This window comes from Euprymna scolopes, chromosome 14 (assembly GCF_053919585.1).
Source record: "Euprymna scolopes isolate OS-2025 chromosome 14, ASM5391958v1, whole genome shotgun sequence".
NCBI lineage: Eukaryota > Metazoa > Mollusca > Cephalopoda > Sepiida > Sepiolidae > Euprymna > Euprymna scolopes.
Genome location: NC_136495.1, coordinates 92,496,993 through 92,514,993, shown reverse-complemented (window position 1 = coordinate 92,514,993; position 18,001 = coordinate 92,496,993). Strand labels below are relative to the sequence as shown.

At 36.3% G+C, this 18,001-nt stretch overlaps 1 protein-coding gene and 1 long non-coding RNA gene across 3 annotated transcripts in view; one reads left to right on the top strand and one right to left on the bottom strand.

Annotated features, from left to right (window-relative positions):
* The window catches only part of LOC145293162 (nuclear pore complex protein Nup50-like), a 720,593-nt gene that overhangs the window by 457,261 nt on the left and 245,331 nt on the right, over positions 1 to 18,001 (top strand). The gene's annotated exons all lie outside the window — the stretch shown is intronic.
* The window catches only part of LOC145293163 (uncharacterized), a 198,830-nt gene that overhangs the window by 84,049 nt on the left and 96,780 nt on the right, over positions 1 to 18,001 (bottom strand). The window lies entirely within an intron of this gene.

The window sequence follows — 18,001 nt, the reverse complement described above, 5'->3', positions numbered from 1 at the left end:
TTGATGTGTTGCCATAGATGGTCGTGTTATCAGCATAGATGTCAACGAATGATTTAAGTATGTGTTTTGGGAGATCATTGATATAGATCAGGAAGAGAGTTAGGCCCAGGATGGACCCCTGGGGGACTCCAGCATTAATACTGTGGGCCTCTGATTTTTGCCCATCAACCACTACTCTTAGGAACCTATCAGAGACAAATGATTTAATAATTGAGAAAACATTTCCAGTAATACCGTAACTGGAAATCTTGTGAAGTAGGCCCTTATGCCATACCTTATCGAAGGCCTTTGATATGTCAAGAGCAATTGCCCTAGGAAGGAAACCTTTGTCAAGCGATTCACTAATCCTATGAGATATAACCGTTAGCACATCTGCTGTAGATCTTGCAGAGCGGAAATCATATTGCATGTTACTAAGAAGGTTGTTTCTGTTGAGGTGGCTGACTACTTCTTTATTTAATATGAATTCCAACAACTTACTCATAACACACAGTAGACTTATTGGTCTGTACTGAGAGGGAGATGACTTATCACCTGAATTCTTTAAATACAGGGCATACTGATGAGGTTTTCCAGGGTGTTGGAAAGCACTTCTCCTTAAGGCAACGCTTAAACAGTTTTGTAAGTATGGGGGCAAGTTCTGGTTGGAGCTTTTTCAGCACTATAACTGGAATGCCGTCAGGGCCAGTTGCTTTACTGGAATCGAGGTTCTTGATTAGCTTGGTGACCTTACGCACAGATATTTGTATGTTGCATAGAGTGTTGTCTGTTATAGGAGAAAATACAGGGAGTTGATGGTCATTGTCGCATAGGGTAGAATTAGCTGCAAAGTTCTTGGCAAATAGTCTGACCTTGTCTGATGCTGACGAGATGACCTCAGGTCCATTGATGATAGTTGAGATAGAACGCACGCTTCTGTTCAAGATCCTGTTTGCTATTTGCCAGAACTGGTGGGAACCAAGCATCTGCTCAGGTACTTTGGATTTAACAGACTGAGCATATAGCTCTCTTGCATGTATTATTACGCTTTTACAGTGGTTGCTGGCAGTCCTAAAAGCAGCTTTAGTCTCAGTACATCTATTATGTTGGTAGCTATGGAAAAAGTGATTTCTGTGCGCGATGGCAGCAGCACATTCAGGGGAGAACCATGGCTGGCTGTTAAGATTTTGCTGGAACTTTTTTGGATAGTATCAATCGGTCTATGCCTACAATTAACTATTCGGTCAGGTCTGATACTATAGAGGACACATCCTTTTTAAACATGGAATGCAGAGGTAGGTCAAGTATGAATGTACGGAAGCTATCCCAGTCAGCCATAGAGTATCGATATACAGTACGGTGGAGAGGTACGTCTGAAGACTTATTACATTTCATTTTTATCTTAACTGCTACAACAGAGTGGTCAGAGGATATAGAATGAAACATGAACACAGCTCAGGGGAATTTGTGAGGAAAAGGTCTAGAAGGCTTGCATATTGACCGGGTGTATCAGGCACACGGGTGGGTTCCTGAACAATCTTGAGTGAGGTCATAGGCAATGGCAAAATCATGATAAAACCTCCCCTCGTCATCGGTTTTGAGTGGGTCAGCCATTCCACATTATGAACATTGAAGTCACTGCAAATGTGAATGTTAGCCGAAGGATAAGCAGACAGGATGTGGTCAATTTTCTCAGATATGCTCTTAAAGGTAGTAACCCCACTGTTGTGGAGGCGATAGAGGGCAAATATAAATGCAGTGGTGTAAGCTAGTGCAACCTGGAAGCACATATAAGGTAAATTAGGGTCTTCTCTGGAGAGATCCCTACCACATGGAAAGCCATCCTTGATGTAGGCACATATTCCATGCCGATCTTGGGGGTCAGATTTAGATGTTAAGTTGGAGTATCCTTTAATTATGAATTCGTCTAGAGAAGTGGTTGGCCCTATTCCAGTTTCACTTAGAAAGAATGTGTCCGGTTTTGTCTCCTGTAATTGTGTTTCAACCTCTAGAAAGTTGGAACGTAGACCCCTGATATTGGAGAAGGAGACCTGGTAGTAGGGGTCTACGTTGGAGGATGGGGTTCTAGGTTTATTCGTATTTTTTTTTTTTTTGAGATTTGTTATGATTGTTGAGGTTTTGGGGTGTGTGGAGCAGGTCGGTAGACTTGGTTGGAGCTGGACAGAGAGGGAGAATAAGAAAAACAACAAATTTTTTTTTTTGTGGCACATGATAAGGTAAAGCCGTAACAATTAGTATAGCATCGAGAGGCCCTACCAGAAACTACTGTATGGTCCAGAATCCATTCACCAAATGGCAATACAGCAGCCCCGGTACTGTGCACTTGCTCATAGGACAGTCTCCTTAGTGGTTAATCCAAGGTTTGTGTCCCTGACTATCAGGCGGGTAACGTCAGCCCAGATGAAACGTTTACCTCCAGCACCCTTACTAGTGACATGACCACAAGGATAGACATAGAAACAGAAATTTCCGATATCTCAGGCTACTCTTTACAAAGTAATACCGACCTGGAAAGCAGCTTTTTTTTCACCCTTTGTCAGAAAAATCATTCATTGGAAATGAGGACTGAAGGACAAAAAAGGAGAAGCAAGAATTACTGGAGCTGCCGATAACACATCCACATGTATTATCTACTCTCCATTGAGAAAAAAAAAAGCGGGGGGCGAGAAGGACTTATTAATATCTACTTAGTATAATTCCGTTGCCCCATTCCCGGCTTAGGATAGTACTTAAGGATAGTCTCCCCTCCCATGTTAATGCATGGATACTTTATCTAGGTCGAGCTGGGATGTTAAACCGTTCCAGCTCCACCCCATAATAAATATGCTATAATGGAACTTTTATCAAATTGAAAAAGTCTGGTTATTTTTAACTCATTTAAAAAGCTGGTTAAGAAGTAATACCTTTAGGGTTTTGTATTAGCTAGAAGTAATGCATACTTTAGAAGAAAAGAAAAAAAAAAGCTACGTGTTTTTGAGTTCAGATAATATGCAAATATAATTTGGCAAATGTTCAATTTCATGGGAGACTTTTTTTTTTCTCGTTTTAAATAAAAAGTATTGGTTAATAATAGTATTTTTGACAAAAAAGATTTAGGAGAAAGATAAGAAAACAAGAGAAATATTCAGGATTAAAGTCAAACCTGTGATAAGGAAAAAACTAAAAAAGTAAACATGTTAGTGTTTTTAGATTAGTAGGCTGCAAAAGTTACGAACAGAAAAGTTTCTTAGCTTTTGGGACCGTGGGGTTTGACTTAGCTTGGAGTCGATAGCTTAAAGAGGACGAATGCCAGACAGTCTATAGCCGTTCAACAGGTTTGGATTTTCTACTTACACAGATGCAGCTGGTACCGCAACACGTAACTTCTCTATATCTCATTCCCTATCACAGATGGTTACGTTTCGAACCCGTTTCCCAGACCAGCAAGAACAACACGCATCACTTCTAGATCTGTTTCTGACCACAGTTCCTAATGATTGTGTAATGAATGCCCACAGCCCTCTTGGGAACGCCGATCATGCAGTGGTAATGGTTGAAATCGCCGTATATTCTAGAGCCAAAACTGAAGAGCCATTGCTCAAAACGAGATATTATATTATATAAGCCATCAGAGATCTCATCAGGGATGCCCCATGGCAAAATATCTTTTCACTTCCTGCTGAACATTGCGCAAATGAGACCACTGAATGGTTCAAAACTGCAATTGAAGCACATGTTCCCATGTGGAAACTTTATAGCAAGCCCCACTCTCCCCAATGGTTTACTTCTACTTTTGTGCAGCTGCCATAGTGCAAAAGCAGCATGCGTACTGCAAATTTAACCGACATACGTCCAGATCAAACAGACAGAAGTATATAGAAGCCAGAAATAACTATGAGAAAGAATGGCGACACCTAAGAGAGAATTTACTGAAACCACCAAAAAACAGATCAGAGCACAGAAATTAAGAACCCGTGACTTCTGGAAAATCTACAACAGTGTAGTAAATAATGGGCAATCAACAATTCCCCTACTATCCAACAATCATGAGGTTGTTTGCTCTGCAACTGAGAAGGATAACATGCTTGCCAGACGGTTTGTCTCCAACTCCACACTGGACCCTGTTAACCACCCCTCCCTAACTTTCCTTTGCAGACAGATGCCACACTAGACGATCTGAAAATCACCCCTGCTCAGGTGCATGCTATCATGACACTGTAAAAGCATGTGAACCTGTTCTCATCTCGGCTGTGCTATTAAAAAAGTGTGTCGCCGAAGTAGCTCCAGTTCTCTCCAAACTTTACAACAAATGACTTAATGAATCTTGCTTTTCTGCCTGCTGGAAAATTGCTTCTGTAGTACCAATTTTCAAGAATTCTGTCGAAAGAACTGACCAATTAAATTATCGCCCCATTAGCCTCCTCCCATTTTTCGCCAAAATATTCAAGACCATAATTAACCAATCTCTAGTCCATCACCTTGCACATGTTAAACTTCTGACTGACCAACAATATGGATTTAGACAAGCCCGTTCCACAGCAGACATCCTAACTGTAATCTCTGAACGTATATACCATTCACTGGACAAAGTGGAGGAGGGGAGAGCAATAGCTCTAGATATATCTAAGGCTTTTGACAGGGTATGACATGAGCGTCTTAAGAAAATCAGATCATACGATATCACTGGAAGAATACATAACATAATTAAATCCTTCTTAGATAAGAGAAAAATCCAGGTTGTCCTCGACGGTCGTACATCTAAACAATATGATATAAATGCGGGAGTGCCTCGGGGTCTATCCTTGGACCTCTGTTTTTCCTAATATTCATAAATGACCTCTCTAACAAAATTGTCTGTGAGATGGGTATATATGCTGACGACATCACGCTCTATAAAAGACATGACAGGAAAACAGATGAACACATATTTAAAGAAATGGCAGAAACGCTTGAGGACGACCTCTAATCTGTAGTGGAATGGGGACAAAAATGGATGGGCACATTCAATGCTGCCAAGACTAAACTGGTTTCCTTCAATGATTACAAGAAACCTTCCTTACCACTAATAGCAATGGCCAATGACTCTTTATCTGAAAGTACATCTTTTAAACTCCTCGGCCTAACGTTCACAGGAAACATGAGTTGGAACAATTACATTGAGAGTATTACCGGGACCGCTGCAAGAAAGGTGGGTTCTCTCTACTGTGCTAGAAAACTACTAACACCCGAAAATATTCTATACTTCTATAAGGCCACTATTTGCCCATGTATGGAGTATTATTCTCATATTTGGGCTGGTGCATCTGCTACTAGTCTCTTGCTCCTAGACAAGGTTTAAAAGAGTCACCAATCTGATAGGTCCTGAACTGTCATCTAAGCTTCCGCCTCTGTCCCATTGACGAAATGTTGCATCCCTCTGCCTTTTCTACAAGTACTTTAACGGTCAGTGCTCTGACGAACTGCAAGCACTTGTGCTCCCTCTACATAAATACCCCTGACAAACCCAACAACCAGCTAAATCCCACCCCTTCATGGTAGAGATCCTTAGATGTAAGAGAGCCTTCTACTCCAGTAGTTTCTTCCCCAGAACAGCTAGACTTTGGAATTCCCTTCTGGGTCCCTGCTTCTCCAACTGTACTGACATGCAGAAGTTCAGGTGTAACGTGAACCGCTGGTCAACTCCCTACACAGTACCCCTGTAGCTTATGTCCCTGATAGTAGCACATCAAAGTTGCAATGTGCCTTGTTTGGGGTGAAAATGTAATTAAAGGAAAAAAACAAAGCAAAAAAAAAAAACAGTCGACCGAAGTAAAAGAATCCTAAGGAAATATCCTCATCTCAAAAAAGTTAACAGCCGGAAAAAAAAAAGAAAAAATATTTCTGTGGCCCCCCCCCAAAAAAAAAAAAAACTTGACTGAACAAAAAAGGTTTGCAAATAAAAACAAAAGCAAGAAGAAAAAAAAAAAAAACGGTTACAAAAAACAAGCAAATCAAAAAAACGTATTTACACCTATCAATTATACAGTTAAAAAAATCTTTTCTTGAAGAAAAAAAATACAAAGTTTGTGTTGATAAATATTATTCAATGTATGTGTATATATATATATATATATATATATATATATATATATATATATATATATATATATATATATATATATATATATATATATACTAAAATAGAACAAACGTATTTTCATTTTTAAAGGTAGGTTTTTTTTGTTAATTTTTATTATTTGCCTTTGTTTTTTGTTTTATTTTTTGGGGTTTGTTTTGTTTTTTCATTAGTCTGCATCTGTTACAACGCTCGGCTGACACCGATGATTGCTGGTCTTGCCCGATCTATGCTTGACGGGAATTCACAAGAATTTGGGTTAATTTATGCAAGAGTACCCTAATAATGTGGGATATAGTTTATTTATTTTTTGATATACATTATTTTTTCTTTTCACCTCATCTACCTTATAATTTTTCAATCAAAGTTATTAGATTAATATATATTTTCTTGTTTTTATAATTTTTATCCTACAAATAGTCGTTTAATTTATTCTTTGTTACACTATCAACTGGGTCTTGTATTTACTCTTATGCAAGCAACCTCCTATTATATCATTACGTTTATTTATAATATTACCCTTATGCGTTAATATCTATACCAACTCAGAGATGCATACCTCACATCTTCTTTTATTAGGGGTGTATTTATTAAGCTTAACTGAGATGGTCTATTTCATGGAGTATTATTTCTTTCTTTCTTTATACTCTTTTGTATTGTGTACCTAACGTACATGCTTTCTTTATTGCTGCCATATGGTTGTGTCTAAATTTAAATGCTACCCCCGTTCACCTGATATATGCTGCAAATGTATGACCCATTGTGCTGCTACATTTATAAACAATATTTTCAGACATTCACCTTTTAGTGGACATTCCTCTTCTTTCTTACGATTACATTTTTTTTCTCCATTTTAAGTTCTCCTGGTTCATATTCTGCTTTAGTTTCCTAAGTTTACATTTGTTTGAAGATATAATTGTTATGTGATTAAATTCTAATTAAATTTTATTACTATTTTTAAAAAATTATTTTTATTACTAATATATATATATATATATATATATATATATATATATATATATATATATATATACATACTTATATTTTTTGGAAAAGAGATTCTAGCAGAGTGCTTTATTATAAGAAAGAATTCAAAAACTAAGAGCGTATTTTATTTTTATTTACAAAAAGTTTAAACGAGATAAGTCATCGGTACCGCCAGTTTCAAACCTGATAAGAGGATCGTTTTAGATACCCATATCAAGCTCTCTACAGCCGATACTCCTCTGTTTTATAACCACAATTGGAATCGTATACATACATTACAAGATCTCGTTCAAATCTCGTTTTTCTGAGCAGCTTAAAATTCTTATTATTTATATGAATTCATATTATTTATAATATGAATTTAAATTTATTTTAAAAATTTTCCGTTTAATGTTTTGACACTAATAAAAAAGAAAGTGAAAAAGAAAAAGAGGTATTTCATATGCTTCTCCATTATGTTATTTTAATATATTTGGACTATTTATCGCGTCACCTATGAAAATGTTTTTTAATCTATAAATTTTAAACTTTTTACAAAACCTTTTCTACGGAACCTTTTCTAACTCAACTCTTAATCGGTCCAAGGGAGATAACCTTGCAAAGTTATGAAAGCCAATTCAAATTTGATAAAATTATTTTTATTATTTTTATTCAACTGTATTCTTCCTACTATATATACCATATACTATGTTTATATTCCTCTACCTGCCTGATTTAATATGGGTAAAGTGTAAATTTCTTTTAAATAGCCTGAAGAAATCTATCATATATAAATTTTATTTTAAAAACTAATCCATCAGATTGGACAAAATTAAGTTTTTAACATTTTTTTTGATTTTTAGATTTAAAATTAAAACTGCACCGACTTCAATTTATAATTTCAAATCAGTTCCAATATCAAATTAATTTTTTTATTGAAATAGTCATATTAAAATTATCTTTAAAAATTTAAACGTAGTCTTTGTTTTTTTGAGTGAGGAATGCTTATCTAGTCCAAGGAATTGGTATACTATGATAAATTCTTAGAAGTATATTCCTCTTTTTTTATGTATTTGATATAATAATTTAAAATTAATATAAATTATAAAATTTAAAAACAAATGAATTTTAAATAAAAAATATAAAATCTATAAATTTAACATAAAATTTTTTTTTTTAATTCAGATTTTGTTGTTTTTACTGTATACAATTTTTCAGACATTCACTTCACACATTAAACAGTTTTTTTTTCTGGGTCATGAATAAACCGCACAATATGGTATTTCTCAGCATTGTAAAGTGAGTATTGTTTCAATTCTGGGGAGTATGAAGGATTGTGTTCGATTTTCCTCCATTTAATGGTAAAAGGTGCACCCCCCCCTTTTTTTTTTTTTTTAAGCGTATTGCTAAGGCTGTCTTAATCCTTGTTTTCGCTCTAAAGGAGCAAATACAGTAGAACCCTGGGATATGGTGGTTCTACGCTAATATCTTTGCTTAAATGAACCTAGTGTCATTCCAATGTATTTTTCAGGTATGTTTGTAGATTGGTCAGTGATGGTAGCTTCCTTCGTATACAAGGAATTCAGCCTTATAATTGCCATCTAGTGGGCACTCATTTTTGGCTCTGCAAAAGCAGCCTGTGTTAACTATCTTTTTTGGTTCTCTAGAGATGATGGATTTTATCGATGGTGTTGTCGAGCAACTTACTTTCACAGTGTTCCTATTAAAAATTTTATATAGTCTGTGTTTTTGTGGGAAATGTTTATCTAGAAGCCTAAGGAAAAAAAATGTCCTACTCTAGTCAGTATTAAGTGAGAACAGAGGTAAAAAGTAAATTATATTCCGCCTCCTATTTCTTTTTTTATTTGTTTGTTGATTATGAGTCTGTTGGAATTTTATGTTCTCTCTAAATCCACTTTTATGTAGTGCATCGCTATATGGCACTGCCTGTTTGAACACTTCGGCAGTTGAAGAAAGTCTTGATATTCTTTTGCTAACATTAGCTACCATATTTTTAAACACTGTGGGTGGATGGCATAAATCTTCGTGTATATGAGTTTTTCATTTGGTTTATGGAAAGGTTTATATATTTTTTCTCAAGATCTACTGTTGTATGTAAGAATTCTACTTCATATAAATTTGTCGTTATAGTTATCTTAAAACCAGGGTTGCGGAGTCGGAAAGAGTCGGAGGTTTTAGCTGGAGTCGAAGTCAGATTTCTAAGAGTACAAGGAGTCGGAATTTTTTTTTATCCGACTTCGGCTCCTTAAGTCCAATGAATTTTTTTTTTTTTTTTACATGGTTTTCCTGTTTGGTTTTACCAGTTTTTTTTAATTACATTTTCTAACCAAACAAGGCACATTGCCACTTTGATGTAGGGGGCTGCTATCAGGGACCTAAGTTTCAGGGGTACTATGTAGGGAGTTTAGCAGCAAGATGTATGTTCACATTACACTTGAACTTCTGCATGTCAGTACAGTTGGGGAAGCAGGAAACCGGAAGAGAATTCCAAAGTCTAGCAGTTCTGGGGAAGAACCTATTAGAGTAGAAGGCTTTCTTACACCTGGGGATCTCTACTGTGTAGGGGTGGTACTTTGCTGCTTGTCGGGGTTATTTTCATCGAGGAGGTACAAGAGCTTGTAGTTCGTCAGAGCATCCACCATTAAAATATTTGTAAAACAAGCAGAGGGATGCAACATTTCGTCGATGGGACAGAGGTTGAAGCCTAGATAACAGTTCAGAACCTATCAGGTTGGCAACTCTCTTTTGAACACTCTTAACTAGTAACAGATGCACCAGCCCAAATGTGACAGTAGTACTCGATACATGGGCGAATGGTGGCTTTGTAGAGGTGCAGGATATTTTCAGGCATAAGTAACTTTCTAGCACGGTAGAGAGAGCTCATCTTCTTCGCAGCAGCCTTGGCAATGATCTCAATGTATTTATTCCAACTCATGTTCCCTGTGAACGTTAAGCTGAGGAGTTTGAATGAAGTGATTTCAGGTAATGTATCTTTATCCATAGCTATTGGTGGTTGGTAAGGTTTCATATAATTATTAAAGGAAACGAGCTTTGTCTTGGCAGCTTTGAACGTTACCATCCATTTCTGACCCCCATTCCACTACAGACTGTCTTCCTCTAGGGTTTCTGCCATTGTCTTGTATATGTGGTCATTAGTTTTCCCTACGTGCCTGCTATAGAGCGTGATGTCATTGGCTAATATACCCATGTCAAAAACAATTTTATCAGGTAAGGATCGGTCCCTGAGGTACACCTGCATTTATATCATATTGTTTGGATGTACGCCCATTGAGGACAACATGGATTCTTCTCTCATTTAAGAATTTAATTATGTTAAACATAGATTTTATTTTTACGAGAAGACCATCGTGCCATACCCTGTCAAAAGCCTTAGATATATATATATAGGGCTACTGCTCTCCCCAGAGCTTGGTATATACGTTCAGAGATTAGTTAGAATATCTGCAGTAGAACAGGCTTGCCTAAATCCATATTGATGGTCAAACAGAAGTTTAGTAGCTGTAAGGTGGTGGACTACAGCTTGATTAATTAAAGACTCAAATATTTTGCTGAAAAGTGGGAGGAGGTTAATTGGGCAATAATTTAATGGGTCAGTTCGTTCGTCAGAGATTTTTTAAACTGGTACCACAGAAGCAGTATTCCAGCTGTCAGGAAAGCAAGATTCGTTAAGACATTTGTTAAAGAGTTTAGAGAGAACTAGAGCAACCTCAGCGGAGCATTTTTTTAATAGTACAGTCGGGATGAGATCAGGTCCATATGCTTTTGAGGTGTCTAGGTTTTTTTATGACGTCATGTACTTAAGAGGGATTATTTTCAGATCATCTAGTGTGGTTTCTGTCCACAGAGAAAAATCAGGGAGGGAATGGTTTGCTGGGTCCAAGGTACAGTTTGAGGGAAAATAATGGTCAAACATGTTAGCTTTCTCAGTTGCTGTACAAACATCCTCATGATTGTGGGATAGTGGGGGAATTATTGATTGCCCATTATTTACTAAACTATTGTAGATTTTCCAGAAATCATGAGTTCCTAATTTCTGTGTTTCAATGCATTTCCTGGTGGTTTCAGTATATTCATTCTTAACTGTTGCTACTTCTTTCTTACAATTACTTCTAGCTTCTATATACTTTGTCTGTTTGTACAGGATTTATGCTGGATAAATCTACGGTATGAATGTTGCCTCTGAGCAATGGCAGGTGCACAAGTAGAAGTAAACCATGGGGGAGGTTTTGCTATAGAACTTCCGTGTAGGAACATGTGCTTCAGTTGCTGCTTTGAACCATTCAGTTGTCTCATTTGCGCACTATTCTGCAGGAAGAGAAAAGATATTTCCCCATGGGGCATCTCTGATGTGATCTCTAATGGCATCCCAGTCAGCCTTATTTTAGTATGTTATCGTTTTGAGCAATAGCTCTTCAACTTGGGGTCGAGAGTCTAGAGTGATTCTATCATTATCACAGCATGATCAGCATTCCTAAGTGGGCAATCAGCATTTGTTACATGATCCTTAGGATTTCTTGTCAGAAATAGATCTAGAAGTGAGGCTTGCTGGTCCTGGCAATCTGGGAGATGGGTCAAGAATGTTACTGTCTGTGTCAAGGAATGGGATATAGCAAAGTTATGGATGATGCTACTAGCTGTGCCAGTGTAGTTAGAGAAGCCAAGCAAATTTCTGTGGTGGGCGTTAGAGTCACTAAATACATGTATTTGGGTGCTAGTGTCAAGGGAGAGTGCTACATTTATGCTGTCAGAGACATGATTGATTAGAGTACAGTCCTGGGTTGATGGAGAGCAATAAAGAAAATACAGGTAGCTAACGTTGTTGTAAATTTAGTTAAAAGCACATGAAGGCCTGGTCACCTGATTCTAGTTGAGATTCCCTAGACATGGGGAGGGTGTTACAAATATAGACTCCAAGTCCATTCCTGTTAAAGTCCTTATGAAAAAGTTGAAGATAACCAGACATGTTAAAATTTTAGAGGAGATGGAGGAGTGCAAGTTAATTTCCCTTAGTGCTAAGATATCCGGGGAGTTTGCTAGGAGAAATGATTCTACATCATCTAAGTCTTCAGATATGTGTAAATGCAAGCCCCAAGGGAGGAGGCGTGAGTGTGTATGGTTTGAACATTTTTTGGGATTGAGCTGTCATTTCATTCTATTTAGTAGTTTCAAATCTCGATTGAGGTGCTAGGCAAAACGAATGTGCATAGCTACCATCATGCAACACGAGTACACCATCAGCCGGCTCCTCATCCACAGGAATGTGGCCTCGTGAATGCCTACCAGAGATGAGTGCAGAGTGGGTTTCTATGCACGACATAGCACTACAAATATCCCAATATTACACAACTGATGATAAAACAGCTGCTCTAAGCGCTATCAAAGAGTTAGGGCTCCTGTACTGTCAGTTGAAAACAGCAACCAGCAACTGTCAAACCGGTACCCTCAAACCTGTCTGACAGTCCAATCATGTTAGCATATATGGTAAATAAGTACCCCCAAGATGCCCATTTATAGGAGAAGGAAATAAGGCAAATGTGGGGGACGGCATTCATTGTCCTAGTCAAGAAACAAGGCTAAGCACTGTATGTCTCTAATGGGTCCTTGTGGCCACACCTCTGCTCGTGGCTAATAGGCAAAGAAGAGTATGGAGTATAGATAGGCAGAACCTATCTACTCCTTAAGCAGTTTAGGTTTGCAAACCGGTGATTTGATCAAGTCACCAGCTCTAGGGAGGTTGTCGTCCAGCAATGAGGAGGCCTCCCTTCCGTTTGGTGCCAAGACGTATAAGGTCAGTGGCACAGGTTGACAAATCGAAGTTTTCCTCATCTTAGATGGATGACCTAACCAGATCTACTGGTTCATCAGCATTGAGAGGGTTTTCCCTGCACCTGGTTTCAAAGCCAGTTATTTCTATGCTCCGGCATCAATAGTTAGGATTGATAGAGTTAATATCAAAGAATTAGTATCTGCTTTGAAGTTACACTCCTCAGAATTGTATTAAGATTGGTTACATTTTTTAAGGAGGTATGAGTGTGGGGTGTAGATTAAAGGTGAATATCTACTAGGGTTAAGAAAAGATTAAATATAGTTTATGGATTAGTGACTAATTGGAAAATTATAGTATAAGGTTTGGGGTGCGTTTCGAAATGTGTTTTAAGTTTTAGTTTTCAACTAAAGATAATCACCAGCACTTTATCTCATCTAATGTAAGAAAGATATATATTGCTAGTTAATATAGATCGCTTATAATCTGAGCACAAACTGTGGCTATTAGTTATCTATTTTATAGATATTCTATAGAGTATAAATATAGGTTAAGCTAAGACACCCCTTAGCAATAGAAATCTATTGATGTTTTGTATTTATCGATTTTGAAAAGGTCAGCCTACTAAAGTTTAGGACTGGAAGCTAAAGCCTCCTCCCAAGGTACATGCAAAGTATGTGATTTTATATCAGCTTGGGAAGAAGAGCAACTGGTTTTTTGTCAAGTTGAAACAGGAGAGATGATAGAACTTACAAGAATACAGCATTAATATACAATATAGATATACAGGGATTTAGGGAGGATTTAAGAGTATAAGGATTTTTTATGTTTATCATGCAAAACAGACAGGAAGGCGTCTTGGAGGTAAAGCATTATCCCTTTAAAGCAGACATTTCGAAATAACATTTGTGCCAGTTATTTTAGTAACATACATCAGTGGCCAGTGTAGACCTTATATTTAAACATTACACTTAGTCATAGAATGAGAAATTATGATTTCCAAGAAGAGGGAAGCAGTATAAGTAAATAAGAGCAGAAAAACAGGTTTGGTGAATAAGCAATAACTTAATTGCTTCATAAGTGGTTCGCACAATTTAGCAGTTTTTGTATGGTCTTGCTTTTATTTTTGGAGATATCTCACATTTTGTACTGTACTGTAATGCTTCCACTTCAAGATATTTCGGTCTGTCAGATCACTGCAAATCCTGTCTAGACAACTGTTTTCGTTTTGGTTGTGATGTCACACAAGATCAATGAAAGTTCTTTCTTTGAGTGGGATCACTGTGGATTACATTGGATAACAATTGGATTGTAATCTGAAAGTTATCCAGTTACTGAAGCAAATGGAATTTAGCAATTGGATTAGAATTGTTATTCTATACACTAGCAGGACCTGTTGCCCAGTGGAAGTATGACACAAAGCCAGGACAGATCCAGTAAAGGACCATTCCTTCCCTCCCAAAAAATAAAGTAATATAAAATTGAGTATGATTGTCAGTCTTGGAATATAGTGGGTACTGACAGCTGTGGCCAAACTAAAGTTGATGACAATGGCGAGCAATGCTGCTTTGAGGCAGTAATTGCTGTTTCAGTGTGGTTACCTGTGGGTATTCTTGTTTACTCATGGACACTGGTGGGCAGCATTTTGTTTCAAGCCTGTGCAAAGCAAGAAGCACCTTATTCTCCATTTTCAGCAATCCTGATTAGTTTGTAAGAATGCAGAATACAGACCATGCAAAATAGTTATAGAAAAATGCTGGGGTTTTTTTTTTGGGGGGGGGGGGTCGTTGGGTCAGCTTTACAAAAGGACTACATGTACATAATTTGAACAGAAATATTCTGTATGACTAGAACTGTAAACAAATATAACATATTAAATTGTTAGGTGAAAAAGCTGAGTAGGATTAAAGCCTGCAGTGTGTTATAAGTATGAAAGTTAAAAGAAAAGTTATTGGTCCCCCGATTTATCGCAGAGGGACCTATGTTTTCAGTGGCGTCCATGCGTCCAGATGATTGCCAGATAACCATTCATTAGTTTTTCCTGAAATTTTGGTCCTGGATATGACCTAAAACTATATCCGATGGTGAGGCCCCACCTTGCGGGCCTTGGGGAGTGTGGAGCCACCCTTTAATTGCCATTGATCCCAGGTCCAATCTGACCCGGAGTGGTAGTACCTGTTAGGGTCCCAACTATGAGTTAAATAGAATCTGACTTAAAAAAAATATACTCCATTAAAAATCGTTCCTCAAAATAACTAGATTCGGCATTAAATAACCTGAAAAAGGTTGATATGCCATAAAACAAAAACAACCAACCAATCCTGAAATTGTGCCACAAATTGTATTTCATTAAATAGATGTGCACAATAAAAAAAGTTTTTTTTGTGAAAATCCCTGTTGCGTCCCCATGTGCTCAAAAGAGGTAAAAAAAAAAAAAATGTTTTTTAAATGCCCCCCAAAATGACACGTTTTGCTCGATAACTTTTGATCCATCGATTAGATTTTTCTGAAACTTGGCCAAAATGTGAAGTTCCTTGTTCTTAATATAAATTCAGTATGGGTGACCCTTTTAGTGCTAAAAACGAGCTTTTTTGTGGTTCTTTTTTCATATTTCTCAACAAAAACTATATAGTGGTTTTTCAAGATAGTCAACTCAGATATATGTGTTAAGGCTTGTAACTGCACCGTTATCCATTTACAAAAAAATAACACTTTTTGCCCCATGGTGTTTGATCCATCCATTAGATTTTCCTAAAACTTGGCCAAAATGTGGAGGCCATTGTTCTTAATATAAATTCAGTATGGATGACCCTGGCAAAATTCTGGTTCACATCCCTCTGGAACTTTTAGGGCTAAAAAAAAAAAAAAACGGAGCTCTTTTTTCATATTACTCAAAAACTTTATATGCATGTCTATATAGTAGTTTTCCATGGTGCTTAATTCAAATATACATGTGTTAAGGCGTGAAACTGCACTGTTCGTCCATTTTCACTGGGATTCAGTTCCCAGGAGCTCAAAAGGAGTCACAGATGCCCGAAAATTGCAACAAAAAAAAAATGACACCTTTTACCCCATAACTTTTGCTCCATCCATTAGATTTTTCTGAAACTTGGTGAAAATCTGAGGAAACGTTGGCCCTTCACACTTTTCACATTCAGCATTTCTTCATTTTTTTGTGGTGTTATCTCAGCACCAGAAGGGGGCATGCATTTGAGGCCTGTTTGGTCAAACAAATCAAAATCAACACTAAGTTTTTTCTGTTTTTTTGTCTTTATAAAAGTAGATCTAGTTAGGTGCTTTTCTAGAATTTCAATCTATCTCTTTTGTACTCGGTTTCAAAAAAGACTGTGGACATAATTTGAATGGAACATTTTGTATAACACGAAAAACAAATTGATGTTGCTGTATCAAATTGTTAGGTGCAAATGCAGAGTAGAATTCATTCACGCAGTGTGTAACTAAAAGCTTTTACCTGACTAATCATAGATTTATAAGGAAAAAAAAAAAAAGAATTCAAAGTATAAATGAGAAAAAAAAATTGTTCATTTGGTTAAACAACTCCAAAACGACCCTGCAAAGTGTATTTTTCCATTGGATCAGATTTACAGAGTACAGAAATCGAACTGGATTAGTCTGTATAATTGACAACATAAAAAAAAGTGTAAATGAAGTGTAGGTTTTATTACAAAAAAAATATGGTCTTGTTCGATTCAAAGTATTCAATTTTCTGGTACTGGAAAACATTTTGTTTAGTTTGTGATAAATTTTTTTTAACCTTTTGGATTTCATTGTATTTATTAAAATTCTGTTATTCGCTAAATCCGATGAACATATGCATAACGAAGCATGCATATGCTAATGACAATTGACTAGAACTTGTTTAGGGAGGGAGCTTTATTTCTGAAATTGTGGATGGAAGGAGTAATGTTATAAGAATTTGAAATAAAAACTAAACACGAATGGTGCTATTATAAAAAAAACAAAAAAAAACTGCGATAATTTAGAAAAGTTGCCGGTTACCTTTGGGAGAATAATAGGAGAAAATAGTTAGTGAGAAAAAAATCGTGCTACCACCATTAAATTACTTATTTTAGGATGCGACTCTCCTAGAAATTGATATAAAATTTTATGATAACAGATGAAAGCAATTGATAATAAACCTACATCAGATATTGGTTAGTAGTCTGACTATATCGGATTTTTATGTGAGAAAATATGACAAAGCAAAATTACAACTATAAGTTAAGAAATAATTTATTGGCTGTTTGTAAAACATCTAACATAAAATATCTAAAACTGTTTGTAGGTGTTTGCAGTTATATAGTTATATATATATATATATATATATATATATATATATATATATATATATATATATAAAGTATTACAAAACCTTATGTTGTATAATCAATTTTAAGTGGGGATAAAACTTTTGCATTTATTCTAATATGTTGGTATGCATGTATGCATGTTTATATGCTTTTTTGTTTTTTAAATCAAACATTTGTATGTGCGGCAAAACCCCCTTTCTTAATCTCATTTGATTCCATTTACCCATTGTGTGTTCCTGTTCACAGCAGCTCCTTGTTGCTATCCAAAGGTATCATCACTTGTTGGACAATGAATAAAATCTTTTTTCTTTGATTTCATTTTGTCACTTTTCAACCAGAAGGATTTTTATGCTCCAACAAATGCAATAATTCCTCCCTGTTGACTAGTGATCTGTGCAAAAGGAACAGACATAGCATTAGGTTGCCCCGGGGGGTGGGGGGTGGGGGCCTAGATTACAATCATTTGATATTCGTCTTTTCCAATTCATTTTTTTCAAAGAGTGGATTGTTGCTTTATCTATCACTCTGGAGGTGTTTGTTATAAATATTATTACTAACAAAAGTATCATTGTTGGACAATCTGCACTTTTGCTATGTTACGGTTTCAAAATGATTTTAACCAGGTTTTTATTTTATTTTTTCAGTCAATTGTAAATAATTTTTGAGACTTGAGAAGGTTTTTTTATTCTGTTTTCTGAAAGAGATCATTGTAAATTACTGTTATAACTTTCCAGAGAGCGAAACTTAAAAAATAAAAAAGACATAATTGATTACAGTCCAGTGTGGAAGCATCACAATTATTTT